Source organism: Anopheles ziemanni, chromosome 2 (genome assembly GCF_943734765.1).
Source record: "Anopheles ziemanni chromosome 2, idAnoZiCoDA_A2_x.2, whole genome shotgun sequence".
NCBI lineage: Eukaryota > Metazoa > Arthropoda > Insecta > Diptera > Culicidae > Anopheles > Anopheles ziemanni.
Window position 1 is genome coordinate 48055386 of NC_080705.1, and position 6166 is coordinate 48061551.

Genomic DNA, 6166 nt, shown 5'->3' on the forward strand with positions numbered 1-6166 from the left:
TCGGCAAAAGGAGTTACAATGGCCACTCGGAAACGTAACGATATTATAGAAGAGATGGAACGCTTATTGATCATATGGATAGAAGATCTGTTAAATAAGCGTATTCCTCTCAGTTTACAAATTATCCAAACCAAGGCAAAATCTTTGTATCAAGATATAGAAAGCTCCACTGGTATTTCGGAGAATAGAGTAAACTCTTTCAAAGCCAGTTCGGGGTGGTTCAACAGATTTAAAAATCGTGCAAACCTGAAGAACATGAAAATTCATGGTGAGGCTGGAAGTGCAGATGAAGTAGCATCAGAGAACTTTCCTGGCTTGTTGAAAAAGCTAATTGAAGAAAAGGGGTTTCTTCCAGAACAAATTATAAACGTTGATGAAACTGCACTTTTTTGGAAAAAAATGCCCACAAAAAGTTATGTTTTCGATGATATGACACGAATGCCTGGATTCAAATCAAACAAGGAAAGAATTACAATCATGGTTGGAAGTAACATGACCGGTGATTTAAAATTAAAACCCTTGGTAGTATACCATTCACAAAAGCCAAGAGCATTTAAGCATATTCAAGTTCAGTCATTACCAGTGGTTTGGAAATCCAACAAAAAAGCATGGGTAACTCGTTCCATTTTTAATGAATGGTTCCTGCAAAACTTTGTGCCAGAGGTAGAGAAGTATTGCAGAGATAAAGGCATTCCATTTAAGGCACTTTTATTACTTGATAATGCTCCAGGCCATCCAATAGAGCTCGACGAACTGCACCCTAATATTGATGTAATTTTCCTGCCACCCAGAACTACATCACTGTTACAGCCTATGGACCAGGGTGTGATTGCAACATTTAAATCGTACTATCTTCGCAGAACATTCAATCTAATTGTTCATACAATAGAGAAAAATCCAACATTCAACATAACTGATGCCTGCAAAAATTACGACATTCTTTCTGCCATCCGTAACATTTCAGCTGCATGGCATGAGGTTAAATCGAGTACCATTAATGCGTGTTGGAAAAAATTATGTCCTGCTTATTTTACACATGATACGGCATCAACTGATGAAGACGAACAAATACAACTTCTAATGAAAGAATGTTTGTCTGCAGCTGATCTGTTACAAGTGGAAATAGACCTTGAAGATATTCAAAACTTTATATATTTTCAAGAAGAACCTCTAACGAACAGGGAGCTTATTCAAGCAGATACTTTAGAAGTGCTGGATGAATACAACGAGGAGTACGATGAGGAAGATCTAGAGCCTATCCAAAAAAGATTCAACTCAAAACGATTGGAGACTGCTTTTGAAAATATAGAAAAAGCATTATCAGAATTTCAAGCGATGGATGAAGACGAAAAAAGGTCAGCCAATGTCAGCGATGGAGTTAGGAAGGAAATAGCGGTTTACAAAAATATTTATAATGAGAAGAAAACCATCAAAAAACAATTATCAATGGATAGTTTTATAAAAAAATTGTAATTTCTCAACACATCACGAAACATTTGTGAAGCAAATATAATGGATTAGGTATGAATTATTATTTCAATGCATTTTTAGTTTACATTTTTTATTGTATGTACGTATTTTGATTTATAATTACGATTGGGCACTATACGTGTGAAAAGAACACCTAGCTTGAGCTGTTTACATAATTTATTCCACCATGTTTATGATTCAACTCTTTATTATGAAGTATAAACGATATGACAGAGGAAATCCGCAATACGCGAAAATTCGATATACGCGATTGCGTTCGGTCCCAAACATTCGCGTACTGCGGGGACCAACTGTATTTGCTTAAAATTTCTACCCGCTCTGTTGATCATAGTTCCTAATCCAACAACTATTTCGTTTTGAAAGAAGTTATACAGCATTCAATCCGTTGATAAAATTATTCTCATGTTTTCTAAGTCGTGAAACAATGTGGTAAAACGAATCTTATTGTTTTTATTTGCCTGTAATTACCATCTGTAACCGTAAACTGCTAGATTCAGTTTGAATATATAAGGTGAGCAGGACAAAGCATAGGGTTAGAGTGAGAGGTTTTGTGACTACACTTGCATCGCTCGATTCTGACGGAAAAATCGGTTTTCGACACTTGGAGCGAACCAGTTTTTTGGTATGGTACGCCTCATGTAGTCACGCGGTGAAGCCCTCAAAGTGCGCAGTACGATCCATAACCCTACCGGCACAAGCTACGGGTCGAGATAGGAAATCAATGGCAAGAGCGAGATGGTGCTATCCTTGTCTCTTTTATACCAACGCAGAAATTCGCTCCGCGAGAGGTTTAAATGGCTAGAGCGGGTTGAGCGTATACCGATGCATTCCCATACAGTCCATACAAACGGCTACGCAGTAGATATATATTGGGCCTTTAACACATCGTTCTCAACAAAGAGCGATGGTCTTGCGGTAGGTGCGCAGAGACCGGAGTAGAAACAACGCGGTTCAAGTCCGCGTAACAGTTCGAAACATGAGAATGTGTAGAAGAGAAGAAAACAAGTGGGAGGGATCCGAAAGAGGCCTCCATTTTTCGTTTTTGTCGTGGCAACTTCGGTTTTTATCTTCGGCTCGAGCTGCATATTACTTGAATATGCACACGAGTATGTGTTAAATATACAGCGTCAGTTCCTATAGCGCTGCGGTCCATGGGATATTACCTGAATATGCACATGAGTATGCGTTGAACATACAGCGTCAGTTCCTATAGCGCTGTGGCCCATGGGTCGATCGCTCGTGCTGGGTCTTCGATTGCTTGCGCTGGGTTTTCGATTGCTCGCGCTGGGTCTTCGAAGACCGCGGTCGATTGCTCGCGCTGGAACAAACCCGAGTGAATTGATGGGCGCGGCAGGGAGAAATTTCTGGTGATGTTGGGATTGGGGAATTTCTGCGTTGGTGTAAAAGAGACAAGGATATCACCATCTCGCTCTTGCCGATTGATTTCCTGTCTCGATCCGAAGCTATGGCTGGTAGGGAGTTTCGCAGATAATAAACACAGTGCAAACGTAATCGCTTTTTTTCATATAGAGTTTTGCGTCGGGCTGCCCAATTCGTGCTGCCTGGGGTCGCAGTCCAAAATGAGTTTGACATCACTGCTTTCGAGACAACAGTTGATGAGCTATTTCAATCCTCAGTGGGTTAGAGCCTGTAAATTGAAAAGAAGTTTACATAACAGGCATATAAACAGCAATAAACCCTGCTTTATGTTTTGGTAGGAAGAATTAATCTTCCTTCCTTAATAACGCACATACTCCGATATCACAGAGCCCTACTAAAAAACATATTTATGATACTTCAATTGAAAATTTCGTAGCTTATCACGAACTGAATGAAAATTTAAAATGCACAGAGAAAGATTTTTAAAAAAGGTATCAAAATTTATTCGTTTCATTTGTAAACCTTTGACGACGGCACTTGTTTTATTTGATAATTAAATTTGTTCTACCAAATACAAATTTTTCTTGGTCCTTCCTAATGGTATGCTTATTACATTATGTAAGGTGATAATCATGGTACTAATTGTTATTTTGAGCAGTGATAAGAATTATAACACAAATGAAGTAATGAAAAAAAATAGGAGAGCTTGTTTTGTAAGCATATAAAAAGAACAACTTCAATTCCGAATGTGGTACCGTATGAAATCAAAGATGGGTCATCCGAAACGGATATTAACCACCATTTTGATAACAGATTTATATAGCCCACACAGATTCAAAATCGAGTTTATCATCGACTACCTACAACAACATCGCCAACACGCCAGGAGGCATAATAAACATAGATATTCTTTTCATATGTATGAAGCTTTAGTTGTCGCTTGCATAAGTGCTTGCATAGTGTACTAAATAATCACCCGGTAACCCTATTTATCCAATACTTTGTATTGTCGCTCGTGTATTATGAAATAAAATCTTTGCACGGATTTGTGCCGACAAGGTGGGTAGTCCCACTAACGTCGTCGAACTTAAGGCTGTGTTCGATACTGTAGCTCATACCGTACTTTTCGCAGGTATGCAGGACTATTCTTTCAACCTAGGTGAGATGGGCCGTCTCGTCTCTCTCCTTAACATACCTCATAGGTAGTATCTTTTGTACTTACGGTATAAGCATTGGTAGGTTCTTTTTCTGAGCTGCATCAATTGCTCCATTATTACTGCATGCACTGTTGTTGCCAACAATGCTGCAATAACCGCTATGTTCATTAAGTTTTTTGTTAAATAGATCGTGTCGAACTTATAACCGTGTGTTTATTAATATTGTCTATGTTAGTTTTAAGGAAATTTCATCTAGCCATTCAGATATACTTTTGCCCGATGGACGGAATATTACAGTAAATTCAATAAAAAATATATATATATTTGATTGTTTTGCACGTTTTATTGCTGATTTCAATAATTAAGACAAACCAGTATTAAACGTATAAACTATCAGAATAGATGACGTGACTTATGAATGCACAGAGTTGAAATTCAATTTTTGAGAAGTAACTGACTGTTGTATATCAAAATAAAAATCTTTGATAACTAGTTATATTTTATAATATCATTTATATCTTCATACATTTGAGATGGAGGAATCATGATGTTATATTTAATTGCAACTTATTTCTGGAAAAATAATGTTTCATGCAACATAGGACGATCAAAGGTTCATTATAATAGGAAGAGCTTCAAGCGAAACATAGAGTATATTGGAAAAAGATTTGTACAATCTTGTAAAACAATTGAAGGTGTCGACGGTACCTGTCAGTGTTCTCGATGCTGTCTCATGCAAAAGATAAACTTTGGAAAAAGCGGAAAATGGCTATCCGCCTTGTTTCGTTTCCGCGCAGAGTCAAGACGTGTAAGTGGCGTCGTTTTGAATCGAGATATCGACTCGGTCAGCCATTTTTTCGCTTTTTTAAAAGGGTGGTTACCCTTTTGTTTGGGACAGCGTGGAGAAAACTGACAGATCCGGACGTTTCCGTTCCTCCAATCATGATGACCTTATTTATTAGAATTTAAAAAAAAATGTGCCAAATAGACCTTTTATAGTTATTCTTATGTTATAAATTATTCTTTCATCGGATATGGTCGGATCACATTTAATAAACTTAAATATTATCGTGTTACAAAACCAGTAGTGCACACACCAGGCATCATCTGAACAGGTATGTTTTTTCTGACAAAAATATTCGGCCAACAAGTGTTTTGAACTTAAATTGTAATTCGACTCTTTTCGAAATGAAACCAATATTGCATGACTTGCAGGAGATGCCGGATAACACAATAAATTGGAGAATTCGATCAAAAAGGTAATCTGTAATTTTTTTCCTTTCTGTCATACATAAAATCCCTTTACTGAATCAAATTAAATTCAATATTCAATATCTGGTAAGCAAAACATACGGATAGCATCAGTAAGTTCGAAAGGAATGAGAATAAAAGAGTAAGAGCGTCCAAATCACTGCGTGGAATGGTTTAGATAAAAAATGTAGATAACTGTTGAACGTGTTTTCAAAAATGGTTAGAAAATAAAAATAATATAGAACTCCGAAATAATATCCTACGAAAACTTTGTTATGTCAATTTCTTTCGAACTTATAGATACAAAACGTATGCTTCGCTTGCCTTATATGGAATATTGAATTTGAATTGAATCAAAAAATAGATTTTTTTACACTTCAGGTTATATATTTTTTTATGTGTTTAGCGAGCAAAATTTATTTAACATATTTATTATTTTTTACGCGGCGTGAACGAAAAGTTTACTGCCAGTCCTTAGGGACTGACGTGGTTCTTAACGTGTTTAACAAAAAACATGATGCAAAATAAGCAATATTATATCGCTCCGGTTCTCGTAGCACGGAAGAGGGTTTTATATTCGTTAGATACAATTTGAGCAAAGTTGAACACATTTCGAGCAATAAATAAGGATCTAAGATTTAATTTTATACTATGATCGTTAAAGACAGTTTTTAAGCTATGGATACTTTAAGATGAGTATTTTGAAACGGTTTTCTGTTCTGTTTTTAGATTTTTACACAACATTTTTTTTCGCCACTTTTTATTTACTCATCATACACAATCACGATTGTTTTGAATATATTCCTGCTTAATGTGCACTACTGTTGGTTAAATTGCTATTTTACGATTTATTACGAAGAACTCAATATAAATGATGATAAAATAAA